The following is a 23,025-nucleotide window of genomic DNA, read 5'->3' on the forward strand; positions in this document are numbered from 1 at the left end:
CCTTCTCCCTTATCAAGGGATTTCTCAAGCAAAATTTTGTTTGTAGACTGTTGATTGCATGGTTGTTAGTAGGACTTCATTGTACAAGTAGAATTAATTACAGTGGCGTGAAAAAGTGTTTGCTCCCTTCCTGATTTCTTATTTTTTTCCATGCTTGTCACACTTAAGGTACTGTCACACATAAGGAGATCGCTAGCGAGATCGCAACTGAGTCACCGTTTTGGCGATCCCGTTAGCGATCTCGTTATGTGTGACACTTACCAGCGATCAGGCCCCTGCTGTGAGATCGCTGGTCGTTGCTGAATGGTCCAGGTCATTTTCTTCAAAGGCGATGTCCTGCCGGGCAGGACACATCGCTGTGTTTGACACTGTGTGACAGGGTCACAGTGACTGCTGAGATCGTTATACAGGTCGCTACTGCGACCTGTATTGTTCCTGCATCGCTTGTAAGGTCTGACTGTGTGACATCTCACCTGCGACCTCCCAGCGACTTACCTGCGATCCCTATCAGGTCATATCGTTTTCGGGATCGCTGGTAAGTCGTTGTGTGTGACTGGGCCTTTAAATGTTTCAGATCACCAAACAAATTTAAACATTAGGCAAAGATAACACAAGTATACACAAAGTGCAGTGTATAAATGAAGTTCTTTGTTGTTATTATTATTATTATTATTATTATTAATGGAAAAAGAAATCCAAATCTAAAGGGACCTGTATGAAAAACTTATTGCCCCTAAACCTAATAATTGGTTGGGACACTCTTAGCAGCAACAACTGCAATCAAGCGTTTGTGATAACTGGCAAGGAGTCTTTTACAATGCTCTTGAGGAATTTTGGCCAACTCATCTTTTCAGAATTGTTGTACAGTAATTCAGCCGAGCATCAACCGCCTTTTTAACGTGATGCCACAGCAACTCAATCGGATTAAGGTAAGGACTTTGACTAGGCCGCTCCAAAGTTTTAATTTTGTTTTTCTTAAGCCATTCTGAGGTGGACTTGCTGGTGTCTTTTGGATCATTGTCCTGCTGCATAACCCAAGTGCGCTTCAACTTGAGGTCACGAACAGATGGCCGGATATACTCTTTGAGGAATTTTTTGTAGATAAGCAGAATTCATAGTTCCATTTACTACAGCAAGTCTTCCTGGTCCTGAAGCAGTTAAACAGCCCCAGAATATCACTCTACCACCACCATATTTTACAGTTGGTATGATATTCCTTTTCTGAAATGTTGTGTTACTTCTGCCCCTGATGTAATGGGACATACACCTTCAAAAAACGGTCAACACAGTATTCTACCAAAACTGTTGGGGATAATCAAGATGTTTTTTGGCAACACTGAGAAGAGCCTTTATGTTCTTTTTGTTCAGCAGTGGTTTTTGCCTTGGAACTCTGCCACGCCAGCCATTTTTGCCCTATCTCTTTCTTATGGTAGAGTCATGAACACTGACCTTAACTGAGGCAAGTGAGGCCTCTTTGATGAGTCATCGCTGTGCTCTTGGGGTAATTTTGGTTGGCCGGACCCTCCTGGAAAGATTGACCACTGTTCTATGTTTTCGCCATTTGTGGAGAATGGCTCTCACTGCGGTTCACTGGAATCCCAAAGCTTTACAAATGGCTTTATAACCTTTTTCAGACTGATATATTTCAATTACTTTGTTTCTGATTTGTTCCTGAATTTCATTGGATCACGGCATGATGTCTATATTTTGAGGATCTTTTGGTCTACTTCACTTTTTCAGGCACGTCCTAATTAAGTAATTTCTTGATTTAGGTGTGGCAGTAATCAGGCCTGGGTGTGGCTAGGGAAATTGAACTCAGCTTCCCAAACATGTGATAAACCGTAGTTAATTTACAGGGTCCTGTAGGTAGTAAAGACCTTCAGTTATAAACTGCATTTTGTGTTTACATCCGTTTATCTTTGTCTAATATTTAAAATTGTTTGGTGATTTAAAACATTTAAGTGTGACAATCATGCAAAAGAATTAGAAATCATGAAGGGACAAAAATGCTTTCACACAACTGTAGATATGCCCACTATATGCATGATTTCATATTTAATCTCAAAGACATCATGTTTTGTTCTTAAAGGGATTGTTCAATCTAAATCCATAAAGCCTGCTTTACATGTTACAATTCTGCATACAATATCATATGCGATCGTAACTGCCCCCATCGTATGTGCGGCACGTTCAATTTGTTGAATGTGTCGCACATACGAGTAACCCCCCCATCACACGTACTTACCCGTCCATACGAACTTGATGTGGGAGGCGAACGTCCACTTCCTGGAGTGGGAGGGACGTTCGGCGTCACAGCGACGTCATGCGGCATCCGGCCAATAGAAGAGGAGGGGTGGAGCTGAGCGGGACGTAAACATCCCGCCCACCTCCTTCCTTCCGCATTACCGGCCGGGAGCCGCAGGACGCAGGTAAGATCTGTTCATCGTTCCCAGGGTGTCACACACTGCGATGTGTGCTACCTCGGGTACGATGAACAATCTGACGTTCAATTCATGAGAAATGAACGACGTGCGTGCGATGAACGTTTTACCGTTCAATCGCAATCGCACGTAGCTGTTACACACTGCAATGTACCTTACGATGCCGGATGTGCGTCACTTACGACGTGACCCCCGCCGACACATTGTAAGATACATTGCAGCATGTAAAGCGGGCTTAAGTCTGCAGTCACTCTGTGTCACTCTATGTGACTGCAGTCCTATGAATCCTCACAACGCTCGCACTGTGCACTGTGAGTATTCACCAGTTTCAGAGCCAAGAATGGTGGTCATGTGGCCACGATTATGCAATATGCATAGTCCCAACCAGAATCTGACAAAAGGGCGGCGCGCCTTCGCTCCATACACTTGTATTAAGTAAAGCATATTGCATACACACGACCACATGATTACCATTCTCGGCTCTAACACCAGTAAATCCTCACAGTACAGAGTGTGTGCTATGTAAGGATTCATAAGACTGCACATAGAGTGACTGCAGACTTATAGATTTAGACATGACAACCATGTGTGTCATGACGAACTTCCAACAGCTGATCACACCATTGCATCCTATGAACATGTTTTTACCTGATTATACTGTCCTGTATATAATTACTGCATAGCATGGTTTTCTGTCTCAGTAAAAAGGCAGCGTTATCTTGTCAATCACTCATGACAGTTTTTGCAGTGTTTTCTATGTGATGTACTGTATATACAGCAGTCTCAGTTATCTTATGTGATGCGTTCAGCAAATATATATATATATATATACATATACAGCAGTTGCAGTTATTTTATTTAATGTGCTCAACAGTGTTTCTGTATTCTATGTGAGTTATACAGCAGAGTCTTCGTGTATTCTATGTGATGTATATACAATGATGTATATACAGCAGTCCCAGTTATCTTATGTGATGTGCTCAGTCTCTGTTTCCTATATATTGTATACAGAAAAATCTCAGTGATTCCAATGTGCTGTATACAGCAGAGACTCAGTGTATCCAATGTGATGTACATAGCAGAGACTCAGTGTATCCAATGTGATATATACAGCACAGACTGTGTATTCAATGTGATGTATGCAGCAGAGACTCAGTGTATCCAATGTGATGTATACAGCAAAGACTCAGTGCATCCAATATGATGTATACAGCAGTCTCAGTGTATCCTATGTGATGTATACAGCAGCGTCTTAGTGTATCCAATGTGATATATACAGCAGAAACTCAGTGTATCCTATGTGATGTACACAGCAGAGACTCAGTGTATCCTATGTGACGTATACAGCAGTCTCAGTGAATCCTATGTGATGTATACAGCAGAGTCTCAATTTATCTTCTGCAATACATACATTAGAGTCTAGATGTAACTTATGTGATGAATCTTCAGCCAGTCATCAATATATCACTGCTCTTTTTTAAAATTGTAGGCCCGTTTTTGAAAAATGTTAAAGGAAAAACTGGCTTTGCTGATCATAGCAACAAATCACAGTACCGTTTTCATTTTCTGTGAGTAGAATTAAAACTAATAAAACCTATAGAGATCCCAGTGGCCAAGGCACCAATAAAAAAAAGGTAAAGGGGGAGACCACTGGTAAAGAAGAGACCAAAACACAAGTTCTTAGTGAAATACACAATATTTAATAAGTAACTATATGTGACATAAGGACAGACAATAGGATCTTAAAATCGCCAGACACAAAATTGCACAAATACCACCTGTAGATGTAATGGAGCTGCTAGATGTGAGAGGGTTAATGTAAAAAAGCTCCCCAAAAAGCCAGAGGATGGGGAGATTATACAGTAAAGTATAGACAAATAATAGTCACCCACGTGTACCTCTCCCTATATTCCGAGGGAACATGTCACTAACCAACCATATGAGAGTAATTACCTTGAGACATGTCGGGAATGCTAGCAGACCAAGCAGGTGGCGGTGGGCGGAGCCTCGACGCGCGTTTCATTGAGCGTGGTTTCGTTCCTGATGTATAGTTACATATAGTTATTTTTTAGATATTGTGTATTTCACTAAGAACTTGTGTTTTGGTCTCTTCTTTACCAGTGGTCTCCCCCCTTTACCTTTTTTATTGGTGCCTTGGCCACTGGGATCTCTATAGGATTTATTGTTCTCTATGAGACCTTCCCTTTAAGGGAAGCTGTAGGTTTACTTAAAACTAAAGCTGCTGTGTGACTGGTTGCTACAGACAACAAAGCCTTTTTTTAGACAGTTTCAGAAGTCTTCACCATATCTTGAGTTACATGGAATACATACATTGGGACAGGATGGGTGGTGATGGGTGGGACGTGGATGAGTCCTGTAATGTACAGGAAGTCAGAACCTGACTTTCTGTCTAAGCATTAGCGCATGTACTGGACTGGTTGTCAGACTGAACATCACACGAGACAACTTCCTATAATAATAAAGGGGATAAAAGTGAAAAATATGTTTTTTTTTTAATGAGCTAAAAAGCAGATATTAATCCAACAAACTGAAGAAATATAACTGTGCTTCTTTTCATTAGGAACTATTCCTTACTGTAGATAACATGACGATTTAAAGAGGGATTTGGTCTTTACTCTTACCCATCAACTTCCCCACCATACCTGGTGTGCGTAAAATAAATATATGGCTGCGTAGGACTTGGGGTAAATGGACACAGCAGCCTTTTATTAAATATTACACACACAAATGCAGGGCAGCCACAACATTTGCGCCCCCAGAACAATATAAATAATGTAAACATTACACGAAAATTAACAGCTAATAGGTCTGGTCCAGAAGCAACCCCACAGCCTTACGAATACCTCTGGCTGATACAAATTAGCCCTGGGGTGAAGTATTAATATCCCTTAATTAATACCCCTACCAATGCAGGACTTACGCCCGTAAGGTACCTTGGCCTGTAACAGAGGCAACTATTCCCCACTAGTGACTTCCCAGCAAAAGGAGATTACCACTCAACCAGCCTCTAAACCAGACCTATTCCCCCGCTGCTGTGACGAAAAAATCCCACCCTCTTTTTTTAATATACAGCAAAATTAGGGGCAGGTGGGTGGGCAGCTGGGTCCAAGGAAGCAAGAGGATGTAACAAGACCTTCTTACCCCCTTTTATCCTCTAATAACCCTGCTCCTAATCCATTCCCTCCAATGAAATTTCCCACATGTATACTCTGCATTTCTCTTTCAAACTCCTTAACCCCTCAGCTCCCACCTTCCAAATAGTCATAAGGCCTGTATGCCCTATAGGGATGCCCAGCCTTTCCTGATTATTTAAAAAGGGATTTGGTCATTCAACTCTTACCTATCAACCCCCCCACCATACTTGGTTTACCTAAAATAAACACACGACTGCCTGCGACTTGAGTTAAATGGCCTTTATTAAATACTTTTATTAAATATTGCACATGCAAACCCAAAGCAGTCACAACAATGGCACCAAAAAAAGTATATTATAATCTATGCAAACATTACACAAAACACCGCCGAACAGGTCCTGGGCCTGGCAGGCCGCAAGCTGGAAGTAGGTTGCAGGGCAGGAACGCTCACTTCCTGTAAGCCGCGACTCAAGCAAGGATTTCTCCTGGGGACTGGAGAAGGAGCCGCTGATTCGCACCACTCCTCCAGCTTAGGTAGGTCCCCAAGGGGGCTCCCAGAATGCCTCCTACTCCTTACCCCCCTAACTCGATGAGCGCTCCTGAGGCTGGATGAGCTCAGAGCTGCTACTGGAGGGATTGTGTAAGCCGTATTAAGCTACTCCTGCACCAACTGAGCCCCGTGAACTGCAGTGGCTGCCCTCACCAGTTTTAACAAGGCCGCAAGATCTGCCATCCTCCCTTACGGTTTCTTGTTCGGTGGCAGCTGGGTCCCAGGAAGCAAGTGGAGGTAATAACCCCTTTCTACCCCCTTTTATCCACTAATTACACTGCCCCTAATCTGTCCCCTCCAATTAGATTCCCCACACATATACCCTGAATTTCATTTTCAAACTCCTTAAAGCCTCAGCTCCCACCCTCCAAATTATCATAAAGCCTGTATGCTCTATAGGGCTCCCCAGCCCATATAAAAATCCTCAAGTAAATGCACCAGACTGCTTTGTGTATACCTGGTCTTCTGTATCCAACCCGGACCCGTAGAAGTGCTGTACTGCACAAAACGGCCGTCGTCCTGAGGGGACCCGCACCCAGCTCTCTTCTTGCCTTTTATATGCACTTTTGGAACAAATAAAGAATTTGTCTTCTGGAACCAGATGGTATGTGCCGTTGATTCCCTACTTTGCCTGATGGCTTTATGAGAATTTACATCAACGTACGTGCACCCCTGACCAGTGCTATATGGGAAAACAACATGATCTGACCTCCTTTCCGGCATTAATGCGGGGCGCAATGTGGTGGTGCGAGGCCATTTCTTCTCTTTTTGCTCTTCTGTATTCAAACTGTAAGAAAAAGAAATTATTTTCCTTAAGTTCTATAATGATTACATCAATCTCTCAGCTTGGGCAGTTTGGGTACATAGACCTCCTTAAGAAGCTTTGCAGGAGAGTCTTCTGGTGTCATATGGTTGCCTAGGCTACCGGGCTTGCCGCTCTGTTGGCCACTTCTCATGGCTGTGGGAGACCCAGCTGTTATCATTATTTGAGGATCACTTTAAAATGGCTATACCAAAACAACCAATTTTTACTTTTATGACCTTTAAACAGTCTGGTTTTAAGGTCGGTTATAGAAGTCACACCTTCGCCTTTGATGAGAAGTACATATCTTCAGATTCTATTTTTGGCTGGATACTACAGTAGCAGTGTAATGATGGGTTGTCCCTCTTTACAGTATAGGCTTGAATAGGGGCATCACAAAAATAGCCAAAACCAATAATTAATCTGTATACAGTAGCCCTTTTCTCAGTAATGATTCCTCACCAAGAAATCTGCGTCCTTGGAACATCCCTTAACTCCTTCCTAGATTCTTTTCCTCTCTTCAGAACCTACTGCTGCTTCTCCGAAAACCATCCCTAGCAGATTAATTCAACATGATGCAATTATTTTTTGCTGTTCATTTGTCACTTCTTTTTATTACTTGACTTCGCTCTTCACCCATGTTAAGGAGTAACTAGAATTCCTTCTTTTCTGCAGAGAAAAGCAGTTTTGAAATTAATTACTACCATCAGATGCCTGCGTTCACCATATGACTGTCTGCTACATTGTGAAGAGCTTCAGTGAATATAGCAGCCTGCCTACATGACACTGCCCACGCCAGCAAATACCTTCTGTTAACAGTGGAATCTCTCGCCCAGTCTTTGCAATTCAGGGGTAATGCTTTCCATTGCTCATGCACTAAAGGGTTTTTTGGTTTTTTTTTAATATGACGGTTTATACAAATTACACCTATAAGCATGCTCTTTTGGATGCTTCAGATCATATCAACCTCTACAAGCACTTTTTTTTAGTGCTTCAAGGAAAAAAATCAGTTGCAGAATTAAGCCCGCTTTACACGCTGGAGTGTATCTTACAATGTATCGGCGGGGTCGCGTCGTAAGTGACGCACATCCGGCATCGTAAGGTACATTGCAGTGTGTAACAGCTACGTGCGACTGCGATTGAACGGTAAAACGTTCATGGCACGCACGTCGTTCATTCCTCATGAATTGAATATGAGGTTGTTCAATGTTCCCGAGGTAGCACACATCGCAGTGTGTGACACCCTGGGAACGATAAACAGATCTTACCTGCGTCCTGCGGCTCCCGGCCGGTAATGCGGAAGGAAGAAGGTGGGCGGGATGTTTACGTCCCGCTCAGCTCCGCCCCTCCGCTTCTATTGGCCGGCTGCCGCGTGACGTCGATGTGACGCCAAACGTCCCTCCCACTCCAGGAAGTGGACGTTCGCCGCCCACATCGAGGTCGTATGGACGGGTAAGTACGTGTGACAGCTTTTAATCGTTTGTGCGGCACGTTCAACAAATTGAACATGCCACACATACAATGGGGGCGCTGCAAATCGCATACGATATCGTATGCGAAATTGCAATGTGTAAAGCAGGCTTTAAGCAAATAATGTGAGATTACATTACACATTAAGGTTCTCTGTTGTGGCATGAAAAGTAAAAGTACACAGCTAGAACCCCTGATTACTACTGTTAATGATGACACAATATATAGTCTGAAAGGAAGAGCTCCCCAGGGCTATTTTTCCCATTTTTAGGACATTGCACTGTATGCCATCATACGTGCTTATGTCACATGCCAAGACAATCTTAGTTAAGAAATGTGGCATCTAAGAAATAAATACTGTGATGGATTTTGAATTAAAAAGACTTACATACTGGAAATAAACTCATGCATCACATTACTGCGAATAACCTACAAATATACTGTATGTTTTCTTTATAAGAATCTATGCTTAAAGGGGTGGTTCACTCATATTCATTATTGGCCACGATACTATGTTGAGAAACAAGGTTTCTCTCAAATACCTTGTGTTACCAATAGTGCCTGTGAGAGGCGCTATTGCAGACTGCTCTTCGCCATCGCCTGAGCCCTGGGCTCCATGACCTCGGGGATCCGGTGATGTCATGTCAACTTCCTGTTCACCTGACATCACCGCGGCTGTCCCCAGACTCCGTGAGTCACTGGGCTGTGGGCGGCGTTTCACAGCTCATCAGAGCCCAGTGACTCACGGAGTCACAGCGGAGTCACAGAGTAACAGCGTAGCATCTCGCTGTTCACTCCACCTTCACAGCAGAGCGCGCAAGTGTGACGCCCTGGCCTATCAGGTCGCCACAGGGTATTGTGCAATCTGCCCTTCTGCACGGTATCCACCCTCCTTGGTTACGGCTCCTGGTCCTTTGGTGTTGCTAACAGCTTAGCCAATCAAAATCCTAGGAACACTTCCCACTTTAACCTACTAGACACGCCATTAGGGGGCCTGAAGGGAATAGGGCCACCCACATGGGGGGTTGGTGAGGAGAAAGTGAGGAAAGTGACAGTTGAGCAGTTGAAGTTAAGCAGTGGAGAGTGAAAGGAGAGGAGGTGGAGTTGTGACTCTCGTGAGGAGAGGCCACGGAGGAGAGCTCCTGTGTACTAGGTGGCAGATGTTGGTCTGGGCCTAGTAGGAGCTGGAACCCCGGTCACAGGGGACAGTGTCAAGGGGCACGGACTGCCGAGGAGGGTGGCCGACGGCCTTGAGCTATCACCGGGCAGGGGCCAGGGCACGACGGGATACGTGGACCCTAGGCCGGAAAGTAGCTTTACGCGTTCCGGTAATTTACCCGACGGGGGTGAAGACTTCAAATGTCATTCCCAACCCGCTCCAAAATCGGGGTACTAGCGAACTGATGGGATAGGACTTTCCCAATACAGTCCACAGAAATCCTACACGTGAACCCTGAGAGCAAGTGAACCATGAGAGCAAGCTCACTCCATTAGCCATACGGGTGAGCGGGACCCAAAGAGTTTTATTCCCACGGGTCCAATCGAAACAGAGGTGCCAAGGACAGGGCCACAGGCTAACAGCAACACCAAGGGCATGAACCCAAGCGTGCTCCCTACAAGCTGCAGTGGTGCTCAGAATTCTGGTTTACAAGCTGTCGTTTTTGTTATTCATGGACTGAGTGAGTACACTGAATTTCCCCTGCTCCTACTCCAGCAGCACCTATTCACCAACCGTCCGAGGTGCCCCGGGACACCAACCCCCTACCCACGGAGGGGTAAAAACATCAGGCTGCCACATTATCATCACCGGGCTCCCCAACCGCAGCGGTGGACCCTCACATTACCTCGCACCATGGGTGGCGTCATGAACATTCTCATTTCCCCCGTACATAGTCCCCCCCTTTCTTATCGAGTGGCTGCACGACCCCCTGGGTCCAGAGACCCCTCGAGCCACCGCGGATCCGAGCAGCAGCCCGGCTGCTGGCACAGGAGCGGCACATAAGCAGGAGGGATGCTGGGCTGTGATGAGTGGTGAAACACCAACCACAGCCCAGTCACTCATGGACACTGGGGCTGGCCGCGGTGAAGTCAAGATAGGCCATCAATGTAAAGGTCCTGGACAACTTCTCTAACTATTGTTAATAGAAAATAATGATAGCTAATGATGATACTTATACATGTGGCAGATTAGGTTTCTATGAGTGTTGCATACATCTATATAGGGGCTAGAAATATCCCATTATGACAGTTACTGGTTTCGCTCTCATAGATGTATAGCCCATGTAAAAAAGTATCTTATTGGACTTTCTTTTTGTACTGGAACAAAACACTTCTCATAGAAAACATCTATGCATTTGCAATTAAAGGGTTATTCCCATTTCCAAGATCCTTTCCTAATATGTAGTAGATGTAATAATAAGAATATTAGCAAATACCTCCAATTAGAAATGTAGCATAGTTCTTCTGATTCATTATGTTGCTTACCTCCTGTGCAGGGCATTGCAGGACCTTAAGTATCCATGGTTATGACCACGAGCAACTAACTAAGTAACTAACTGTGACTATATGTGTGGTCATAACCATTGATACCTAAGGTCCTGCAATGGCTTGAACATCAGCTAAGCAATATAGTGAATCAAGAGAACTATACATTTCTAATTGGAGGTATTAGCTAATATTTTTATTATTGCACCTACTACATATTAGAATAGGATTGTCATTAATCATTTGTCATTAATCAATTGGACTCTGCTTTGACAGAGTTGTATTTGTCACCTGGTCCTGTGGTAAATGTTTCCCGATGCTCGGCTGGTGGGTGGAGCCTATTCTGCCATGCCTCGTTCCCTCGATCACGCCGCTTTATCAGGATGTGTCCTCCATTGGTGCAGCGCCAGTTATAGCTCTGCTCTGCAGCGTGCGTACCTGGTCTCTGTAAGTGTTCTTGATTCTGCCCGCTACCTCGTCTGACCTTCCTGACCTCGGTCCTCCCCATCCTGCCTGACCTCCCTGACTTCATTCCTCCCTGTTCTGTACAACCTCCCTAAAAGTCTGGTCCCCTCTGTTTTTGTGTTACCTTCCGGTCTTCCTCTCCTGCTTCCTGTTTATTGCTCTGTTCCATGCGCCCCCCCCCCTCTCCTATGGCTTGCTCTCTGGATTTCTGACCTCCGGCTCACTCCTGACACTGACTTCGCCTACTCCCTTTTACTGCGTGACTTCCCGGCCCTAATCCTGCTTGTACGACTTCCCTTAGTAATCTATCTGTGATTACTCCTGTGACACCTTGTGGTTCCATAGTCCTGTTATTTACTCCAGTGTTCCGGCTCCCCCTAGTGGTGACTTCACAAGGATCTTAAAAATCGGAATACCCCTTTAAAATAAATTTGCTAAATTCATCTTCAATTTTATCAGGTGAGTCAAAGAGAAGCTTCTCTTTACAAATTAGATCTAGTTCTAAAAAAACTTCTTCTTTTTTCATGAAACAGATAAACATTTTTAAGTAAAATATAATTTTACTCCCTGGAGGAACTGAGCTCATCTGAATAACTCAATTAATAAGAAAGGCACAGCCCTGGCTTAGCATGGTGGTCCAGCATAATATCATCTTCACTGAAGTCTACTAGGAGGATTTTCCCTGACTGCGGATAATACCGGCTTATGTCTAATTAAAACAGATCTCATAATCCTGTTTTTTTAACATCTGAGCTGCTGGTGAAACACTGTTATTTTTAAAATGAATGGTCAACATAATGTTTTTTCAGAAATAAAAAGAGAATCCCATGCAATGTAAAACCATCCTACAATCTAAGTTGCTAACTGTACTGGTCAAGAAAGGTCATAAATATCCAATTTTTATGAGTATATTTATCTAATGTGGATCAAGTTGACGTTCACATTTATCATTAATGTCAAATTATTTATATTTCCTGAGGGTTCTTTTGAACAGAACTGGTCAATATGAAAAACATCTTTCATTGATATCATCAGCATTGTGTGCTACTGGAGCTTTTTTATTATCATCCCCCTAACCAGCTGCTGTAAGAGCTAAATGCAAGGATTGTGGGGTGGGCACTCTAAAAAATAAAGTTCTTGGTGCTGCGGAGTCACATGAGATCACTTATTACTTTCCAACAGCTATGTTAAAGATCATGTATTACCCCAACCACACAACTTTTTTTTCCCTACGCTACGTGTGTACTTCAGTGAAGCTCCCGGCATATTCTGTACACTACAGAAAGGCAGAACGGAGCCAAGGCAGAGCCATGAGCGTAGTGACCCATGACTCTCCTTTGCAGGGCAACCAAGTGGTTAAATCTAGCTGCAGGGAAAGAACGGGCTTTTTGTGGGGGTCAAAAGTTTAAGGGGTGGGGTAATAGGGCCAGGGAAGGCTTAAAGGGGTGGGATGTCATATATATGTCCAGGGAGAGGGGGGGCCACCACTTCGGCGCAAGGTACCAATAGTGCAAGGTCCCGCCCTCCCGCCGTATGTTCAATCTTTTGTGGGGGGGAGTTGGGGTAACTATAATTTACTGTGGGGTGTTCGGGTCATTTCGGCAAGCGGTGGCGAGGGGGGTTCTTGGAGTTGGTGGAAATGTCAGTGTGGGGGGGTGGTACATTGGATAGATGGGGACCACCGCTCCTCGATTATTTTGGAATGGTAATTGCCTGGTGGACTTGGGGGCTCTCCAGGGTGGGGTCCCCTGAGAGTCGGTTAGGGACAAGGTTTTCCGGCAACGGTGGTGCCCCCGAGCTTGAGGTCGCGGCTGGGGGCAAATATGCTGGATGGTTTAATAAACAATATTTGGTGTCCGTCAGGCTTTGGATCTCCAAGAACCTCCCTTGCGTTTATTTAAATGGTTATTTATTTGTATTGTTTGTTAATAAAAGGGGTCGATTTGGCCAATTTATCTAATAATGGTGTTAAGTTTTTATTATCGGATGGGGAAAGGGAGTTTTTATGGGTTGAGGGTTTAACAAGCCTGTTCGGGAAGCCTCTGCAGTAGGGCAGTCATGGTATGGAAATGTTTAATAGACCAAGCAACTCAATAGAGTATAGAATAGAATAGATCCTCTAAAAAAAAGCTGTTGGAATCGTGTGTAGAGAGAGAGACGTGTGAGTCAAGGCTAGTGGGGTGTGAAGAAGCTGTTATGAAATGGTGGGGATGAAGGGATAGCAAAGCCGCTCTCTGATTCATTGTGCCCATAGACGGGGCAGCATGAGTAAACTGTAAGCTTTCCTTTATAGAAAAAAACACTTACAAAAGGTACAAACTGGACACAATGACTGTTAGTCAGAATGTTTTCATTTCTAACTTCATAGTGAAGTCAGTCAGTACCATATCGGCACAGCTGTTTTATGACTGTTTCTCAGCATCTTATAAATAGAGTTTACTTTAGCAGATATGCCCCATTGTGTTTGGAATGCACAGCTGAGGATAGGACTTTGATGTGAGTGGCAACACAAAGTGACTAGTATCCTTGTGTGTATAGCATAACAATGCCTTCTGTTTGCAAAACAATTGATGCGTTTGGTTTACTTATTTAGGTGTTGCATAAAATTATAAAAAAGGTTCTGATTCCTATCCAGAAAGCACCACCCATGTGTCACCAATCCTCCGCGCAGTGCGTCTAGGATACAATGATTATTGCTGCTGGGACTATGAAATCTGGGCGTGCTGACCTGTCAGTGAGAGGAATGACAGCACAGTCGTCCATTCTGGTTTTGGTTGGTGCTGGGTTGTTCAGGTTTTCCATCTTCACAGTGATTGCCCAGCTACTTAGCTGAGCAGTCTCTCTTAGAACCCTGCCAGTCGTAGCTTTCTGTTAGAGTGGTAGTATTAATGAGATGTAATGTGGCACTTCTGGTGTAGATAGCGGGGCTTCAGTAGGTTCCAAACCAGTAATATAGAGATCTAGTAATCCGAGCACTCACGAAAGTGTGAAAATAATTGCTTTTCATTAAACAATACGGTGAATCCAGTTATGGGTGAAAACGTTTAGGTCTTAATTCAGACCTTCATCAGTTCAACGTGCTGCTGCATGTGACACTGCATGGATTCCTCCACACTACCAATCCATGCAGTGTCAGATGCAGCAGCATGTTGAACTGATGAAGGTCTGAATTACGACCAAAACATTTTTACCCATAACTGGATGCACCGCAGTGTGTAGTAAAAAGCAATTATTTTCACACTTTTGTGAGTGTTTGAATTACTTCATCTCTAGAGTGGTGCTGTTGGCCTGCATACCGGTGCTCTACTAATTCTGATTATTCTTATCTGATCCTGGACCATTGGTTGACTCTGGTTGCACCTTATACTCACTATGTGCCTTCTTGGTTTTCTGACTCCAGACTATGAACTGACTACACCTGAGTGTACTGCCTGTATCTTCAACGAGTACTCCTGATATCTTGACCCCAGACTGTTACCTGACTATGTTTCAGTTTACGCTGATTTCACATCAGCGTTTTCCTGCCGCACTCGCAGATCTGGCACAAGGACAGTACAGTACATTAAAGTTCACTGGCAAGCTCCGGGCACATGCGGTTGACTCGCCCACCCCAGGGCTATGGGACACCCGATGCCGGGCCGGACTAGTCCGGGGGACATCAGTGGTGGCTGGGCCCGACTCCGTACCCTGGTGGGGTCAATTAATATGGCTTCAGTGGGGGTGATTAAAGTTTGTATTCGTGACGCCACCTGTGGTTTGCGGCTATTAAGCCGCCGCTGCAGTATGGGGCCTCCGGGGTGATGGAACGGCCGCAATGGTGGTACTGCTCCCCACAGGTGGAGCGGTGCCCCGGGGCAACAGTTGGTGCTTGTAAGTGTCGATGTAGTGCCGGCGGAATAACTGAGGCAACTCCAGAGGGTGCAATTTCAAGGTGTTTACTCACAGTTCCTGGTAGGTGCACACTGGTGCCTCTGGACTGCTGAGACCCACTGTCAGGGACCTCCGCCGATCCTGGGTAGATCTGGGGGGTAAAAGCCGGTACACCCCTCTATGTGTTCCTTTCTTCAGCTGTCTCCTTAAGCCTAGCCCTTGTTGGCTGAACCTGGCTCGGCCTCCACTACAGCCTCCGGGCCAGGGGCTTGCCTGTCGGTAATTTAACCCCTTTCTAGAGGTTCTGCTGTGGGCTGTGGCCCGGGGAGCTTGCAGCTTTCCCTGGGCCTCGGTTTTTACTTTTGGAGATGACTTTTCCTCCTCCAGTTTCTAGGGACCGTCCCCTGTGTGCAGCTTGATCCCTCCACCGAATCTTCTTATTGTGGAACAGGCCACGAGCCTGAAAGCTACCTGTGGCCCTGGAATCCCTTCTTTTCTCTACTTGGTGTCACCTGGACCCTCTGAGTCCCAGGGTCTTCACCAGGAAGCGTCACTCTCTTCTCTTGCTCCTGAATGACTAGAGCACTACTCTTCTCTCTCTTCTGCCTCCCACAGACTCCTTCCTTCTTCTTCACTTCCACTTCGTCTCTTTCTCTAGCTTCAACTCCTTCTCACTACTCCTCCTCCTCTGCTCCTCCTGGCAGACTCCTCAAACTTGACTTTCCTTTCTACTCTTCACTCGGCTGGCTCCTCCCACCCACCCAGTTGCTAAGCTACCACCCTATGGGAGCAGGGATAGGTCTTAAGGCCCCTCCCAGCATGCAGCATGGGAGGGTTGCTGCCACTGTCCCCGGTCCCTGTGTGTATCTAACAATGGGTGTAGTGTGAATTTGCCTGTGGACCGGCATTCACCCCTTTCCTTACCCAGGATGGGACATCACACCTCTGGCTGGGGTGCAATGTCTCTGTGGCGACGGAAGCCTCAGGGGCGCCACACGGTCATGTGACTGGAGCATGTGACAGCATGTGCCTGGGGCTTGCCGCACTGTCTGTGAACTGTATTGTACTGTATTGCCCTTATGCCGAATCCGGCAGTGCGGCAGAATACCGGTGATGTGTTTGTGCCCTTAATCTTTGCATCCACCACAAGCTCTCCTGATATCTGACCCTGGATCTTCCAACTAGACTGCCTTCAGACTTGCCCATGAGTAAGTGACTAGCATCACACCATGCCTGTGCATCAACTATGTTCCGTATTAGAGCTCAGCACCAAATTAAATGACTCTGAGCTGTAGTAGAAAACACAATCGATGGAAAAGAGAGGAACTGGAACCTGTCAGGCATTTCATGTTGCCCAAACCCCTGGCAGTATGAATTGCAGCCAGGTATACTATTCTCTAAAATGCTCTTGCATTTGCACTTGAGACAATATACTTTGAAGATCTGGCCTGGGAACCACAATTAAAGATCAGACTAGTCTGGCTCTGCCCCCAGCCAACCGTGCACCCATGGTGTGGCCAAACAGCTCAGTGCACCTATGGTGTGGCCAAACAGCTCAGTGACTCCATGTAGTGGCCAAACAGCTCAGTGCACCCATGGCGTGGCCATACAGCTCAGTGTACCCATGGCATGGCCAAACAGCTCAGTGCACCCATGGCGTGGCCAAACAGCTCAGTGCACCCATGGCATGGCCAAACAGCTCAGTGCACCCATGGCGTGGCCAAACAGCTCAGTGCACCCATGGCGTGGCCAAACAGCTCCGTGCACCCATGGTGTGGCCAAACAGCTCCGTGCACCCATGGTGTGGCCAAACAGCTCAGTGCATCCATGGCGTGGCCAAACAGCTCAGTGCACCCATGGTGTGGCCAAACAGCTCAGTGCACCCATGGTGTGGCCAAACAGCTCAGTGCACCCATGGTGTGGCCTAACAACTCAGTGCACCCATGGTGTGGCCTAACAACTCAGTGCACCTTATTTCTGGCTTGTCTCTTTAAGTGGGATAAAAAGCTGATCTTTATGTAATCTCAAAAAACTCTTAAGCATTTATTTTATCATAGCCATATATTAAATCTATACAATGACTTCACTGCATGCTTTGTCCATTCAAATAACTGAGGTTAAGAAGCCATTGAAATGAACATTGAAGCAAATTAAAATACCTTAATTGCAAGTTACTTTTGATGCATAGTGAAAAAAAATGCCAAAGTGCATGTATAGAGTCTTCCTGTTCATTTTAATACTAAAAAGATCAGAAAGAATTGCAGCACAGTTAAAAAGAAGAAATGTGACCATATTCTCCTTTTAGGAATGTCATCCTGGTTTTAGTTAAGATAAAAGTAACATCAGCGCAGATAATGTAGTTTATTAGACATACTGTATCCAGATGCAATGCATGTGCAGCTGTTATTTCAATCTGCAATTAAAAGGTTAATTACAATACTTTTTCCAGGGTTACTGATCACCAGATTTTTGGCTGCATATTTTCCGGCGTGGAAGCTGAATGCTTTTACACTGTGACATTCATTTATATGCTGATGTCATTAGTGAACTGTGCCCTATTACAACTGTACTCAGTTTTCAGGATTGATTTGTCATATTTCAATTGAATATGGATGAGTTTTGATAAAGTGTGATTCATGCTTTTAGAGTAGTTTTATATACTATACCAAACCTTTACTTCTGTTTCCTCATTGTCTAAAATGAAGCAAATTGCATCTACAGTGGGGAAATTGCCGTAAGTATTTGATGCACTGCAAGTTTTCCCACCTACAAAGAATGGAGAGGTCTGTAATTTGTATCGTAGCTACACTTCAACTGAATAGAAAAAAAATCCCGAAAATTTCATTGTATGATTTTTAAATAACTAATTTGCATTTTATTGCATGAAATAAGCATTTGATACAATAAAAAGGCAGATCTTAATATTTGGTACAGAAACCTTTGTTTGCAGTTACAGAGGTCAGATGTTTCCTGTAGTTCTTGACCAAGTTTGCACATACTGCAGCAGGGATTTTGGCCCACTCCTCCATACAGATCTTCTCCAGATCTATCAGGTTTCAGGGTTGTCACTGGGCAACATTAAAGGCCGCTTTACACGCTGCGATATCAGTCCCGATATCGCTAGTGTGGGTACCCGCCCCCATCTGTTGTGCGACACGGGAAAATCGCTGCACAACATCGGCCAGACCTGTCACACATACTTACCTGTCCGGCGACGTCGCTGTGACCAGCGTACCACCTCCTTTCTAAGGCGGCAATTAGTTCAGCGTCACAGCAGCGTCACAGCTGCGTCACTGAACCGCCGCCCAATAGAAGCGGAGGGGCGGAGATGAGCGGGACGAACATCCCGCCCACCTCCTTCCTTCCTCATAGCGGCCGGGAGGCAGGTAAGGAGAGGTTCCTCGTTCCTGCGGTGTCACACGGAGCGATGTGTGCTGCCGCAGGAACGAGGAACAACTTCGGTACTGCTGCAGTAACGATTTTTGAGAATGGACCCCCATGTCACCGATGAGCGATTTTGCACGTTTTTGCAACGATGCAAAATCACTCATAGGTGTCACACGCAATGGCATCGCTAATGCGGCCGGATGTGCGTCACCAATTCCGTGACCCCTACGAGTTCGCATTAGCGATGTCGCAGTGTGTAAAGCCCCCTTTACTTTCAGCTACCACTAAAGATTTTCTATTGGGTTCAGGCCTGGAGACTGGCTAGGCCACTCTAGGATCTTGAGATTCTTCTCACAGAGCCACTCCTTAGTTGCCCTGGCTGTGTATTTCAGGTCATTGGCATGCTGGGAGACCCAGCTACGACCCATCTTCAATGCTATTACCGAGGGAAGGAGGTTGTTGGCCAAAATCTCTTGATATAGGACCCCATCCATCCTCCCTTCAATACAGTCGGGGTGCTTTTCTGCAAAGGGGACAGGACGATTTCAAAGTATGATGTTTCCACCCTTATGCTTCACAGTTGAGACTATGTTTTTGGGGTTGTACACATATTTCTTCTTACTCCAAATACAGCGAGTGGAGTTGACACCAAAAAGTTTTATGTTGGTCTCATCTGATCACATGCCTTTTCTAAATCATCCAGATGGTCATTGGCAAACTTCAGACGGTTTGAACATGTGCTGGAATGAGCAAGGGGACCTTGCGTACCCTGCAGGATTTTAATTAGTGACCGCATAGTGTGTTATTTACGACTTTGGTTCCAGTACTCTTCAGGTCATTGACCAGGTCCTCCCATGTATTTGTGGTCTCATTCCTGACCTTTCACAGAATCATCTTTACGCCACAAAGCGAGATCTTGCATGGAGCCCCAGACCAAGTAAGATTGACTAACTTTCATCTTGTGTTTCTGCCATTTTCTAATAACTACATTCTCAGTTGCCTTCTCACTAAGCTGCTTCCCTATTGTTCTGTAGTCCATCCTAGCCTTGTGCAGGTCTACAATTTTGTCTCTGTTGTCCTTAGACAGCTTTTTGGTGTGGAACGGTGTTTTTTTATGCAGGTATCAAGATCAAACAGGTGCAATTCATACAGGTAATGAGTGCAGAGTGGAAGGGTTTTTTAGGCCTAAGACAGACGGCATGACAATCAAACCAAGTGGAGTGCAATAAAACATCACATTCCACTCGGACCAATATTAGCCTGTGTGTCAGCACCCATGAGCGATTATTTTCTTGGCCCCAATTGGACCGGGAAAACAATCGCAGCGGGGTGCGATTGTAATGCGAGACTCTTTCTCTCGCACCCATTCAAGTCTATGGGGTGAGAGAAAGATCGCACTGCACTCGCGGTACACTGGTGTACCACGAGTGCAGGGCGAGAATGGCAATAGCCGGCTACGGAGGAGAGAGGGAGATAAATCCCTCCCTCTCCTCCTCAGTGCCGGCCCGTCCCCCGCAGCTGAGGTCCGATCGCATGATCGGACCACAGTCGCAGTGACACTCGCATGACACTCGGCTCCTGCTGTGCTGCCAGTGTGAGCAGCCGAGTGTCATGTAAGGATCGCATTAGTACCCGTGTGGCCCCGGCCTTAAAGAAAAAGAAAACATGTCTGTGAAAGCCATATTTCTTGCTAGTTGGTAGATGATCAAATACTTTTCATGCAATAATTGGGCATATATCAAATACTTATTTTCCCCTATATATACATATATATATATATATATATATATATATATATATATATATATATAAAATTATATTGTCATATACTATGTTTAAAATCATATTGGAGACTAAAGGCTACTTTACACACTGCGATATCGGTCCCGATATCGCTAGTGTGCATACCCGCCCTCATCTGTTGCGCGACATGGGCATATCGCTGCCCGTGCCGCACAACATCGCCCAGAGCCGTCACACATACTTACCTGTCCGGCGACGTCGCTGTGACCGGCGAACCGCCTCCTTTCTAAGGGGGCGGTCCGTGCGGCGTCACAGCGACGTCACTGAACCGCCGCCCAATCGCAGCGGAGGGGCGGAGATGAGCGGGACGTAACATCCCGCCCACCTCCTTCCTTCCGCATAGCGGCCGGGAGGCAGGTAGGGAGACGTTCCTCGCTCCTGCGGCGTCACACGCAGCGATGTGTGATGCCGCAGGAACGAGGAACAACCTCGTTACTGCTGAAGTAACGATTTTTGGGAATTAGGACCCGTGTAGCCGATTAGCGATAAATCACGCTTTTGCGACGATTTTACATCGCTGAACGCTGTTACACAAAGCTATATCGCTAACGATTGCGGAAGTGCGTCACCAAAACCGTGACCCCAACGACAAAATTCGGGCGATATCGCAGTGTGTAAAGCCCGCTTTAGTTTATGCTTTCTAATATGAATATTTCATGTGCAGCAGATAGCATTCTATGGGTATACAGGTTATAGAAGGCTGAGAAAAGTGTTACTTGTCTGTCTTATATCAGATGCCTGTTGTGGATAAATCATCTTTTATCACTTTATGTAAATGAGCTCTTCCAGGCTATGGGGCGGATGCTGCCTGAAAGATAACTCTGCCTCCAGAGCTTATTTTAAATAAAAGAAGCATTACCAGTGTGGTGTGTGATGGCCGCTCTATGCTCTCACTGCAGAGCTGTGTGTGATTATAACTGACACTTCTGCAGGTGCCTCTCCGCTTCAGCCTCCATCTCACAGGCAGACAGTGCTGCAATAAAGCAGAGCTCTGGGAGCTGCAAAAAATGCGTTGGCAAAAAGTTAAATTTCATTTCTCCTGTTCTGTGTCAGTTACTTGTGACACGGGTAATGCCCCTTTTATTTATAATAATCTCTAGGCTGAGTTATCTTCCAGGCAGCGTCCACCCCATAGCCTGGAAGAGCTCATTTACATAAAGTGATAAAAGATGATTTATCCACAACAAGGCATCTGATATAAGGTAGACAGATAGTTCTTCAGCATTGAGATACATAGGTCAAATGTGGTACCAGGTTTCCTTTAACTTTCTGTAACTTTATATAAAAAAAAATTACTAAACATAATACACATGTACATTACAGAAGCAGTTGAATTTTTCCTATGAAATGTATAATATTGACATTTTAGTGAGATTTTCACCAACTGCTATTTCCAGTAGTGGCCACAAGATGTCCTAGAGTACTAAAGATAAGTCTGTTCAGCCTGCTCACAAATATTTTTCATTGCACATTTTAGATCTTATGCTGCTTGAATCATGCTTTAGGCCTCATTCACACATTTTACTATAATACCTGTTATAGTTTCTGGGCTTTTTCACATGCCTATTTCCTATTTCTAACCATCAGTCTGATTTTTATGCTATTTGCGGATCAAATCACGCATCAAGTACATAGATCTAAAAAAAATAAAAAATGGTCTGAACATGGATACTATCTGTGTTGGATTTGTTGATTGGACTGGTTGATCGGAAAAGCTTAGGAAACCTCAATATTTTTTATGAGAAAAAATTATGACACTGGTTATAAAAAAAAGAGACCAAATCTGAATGAAAATCAGATCTAGCATATTAATGAAAATTGTTTTATTTTTGTGTACCATGAAAAAAAACAGCTTGTGTTTAATCAGATTTCCAAAGCCAGAGACTTATCAGCAGCCCCTCGTATAGCCACACAGCCTAAGGCCCCCTTCACACGTCCGTGTCTCCAGTTCATGTTTGGTCAGTTTCCTCATGTGCTGGGGACACGGGCACACGTAGACCCATTAAAATCAATGGGTCTATGCTCACGTGCGAGTTTTGCCATGGACCGTGTGTCCGTGTGGAGCATATGTGTGCCCGTGTGCTCCACACGTAGACATGCCCGTTTTTGTCCGGCATCACGGGTGCCACACGGAGCGCACACGGACCGTACGGATGTGATCCGTGTGACACGCACTGGAGAAAACACAAGTGCCTGTGAAATAAAAAGAATTCCTATACTCACCTTCTCCAGCCCTCCTGTCTCTGCCGCTGCTGTCACTTGCTTCCGACCCCCGCTCATTATGCTCATTGCATATTCACTCCAACTGCGGGCCGGAAGCAGCAGCAGCAGTGAGGAGTCGGCAGGACCGGAGACCAAAGACCAGCACCACGGACAGCAATGCCAGGGACAGGTGAGCAGAAAGTTCCTGTTCTCCGTGTGTTATCACGAATAACACACGGAGAACACACGTGTGCCATAAACACGGCACACGGAGGGCAATACGCACCTGTGACACGTCCGTGAAAAGCGTGCGTGATTTTTACAGACGTGTGAAGGAGGCCTAAAGCTAAATTCACACATGTAACATGTGACAGTGCTGTCCATTTTTTTCAGGCA

At 45.2% G+C, this 23,025-nt stretch overlaps 1 protein-coding gene and 1 long non-coding RNA gene across 4 annotated transcripts in view; one reads left to right on the plus strand and one right to left on the minus strand.

Moving 5' to 3' along the window:
• Positions 1 to 23,025, plus strand: part of LOC142243723 (paralemmin-1-like) — a 240,595-nt gene that overhangs the window by 179,635 nt on the left and 37,935 nt on the right. The gene's annotated exons all lie outside the window — the stretch shown is intronic.
• Positions 1 to 23,025, minus strand: part of LOC142243732 (uncharacterized) — a 306,491-nt gene that overhangs the window by 109,167 nt on the left and 174,299 nt on the right. The window contains exon 3 of one of the 2 annotated variants that reach the window (XR_012724399.1): positions 6,839 to 6,933. The exons of the other annotated variant lie outside the window; for it this stretch is intronic. This is a non-coding gene — a long non-coding RNA (uncharacterized LOC142243732). Of the gene's footprint in view, positions 1 to 6,838; positions 6,934 to 23,025 lie in introns of those variants that run through there. 2 annotated transcript variants of the gene reach the window in all.

This window comes from Anomaloglossus baeobatrachus, chromosome 1, assembly GCF_048569485.1.
Source record: "Anomaloglossus baeobatrachus isolate aAnoBae1 chromosome 1, aAnoBae1.hap1, whole genome shotgun sequence".
Classification (NCBI taxonomy): Eukaryota; Metazoa; Chordata; class Amphibia; order Anura; family Aromobatidae; genus Anomaloglossus; species Anomaloglossus baeobatrachus.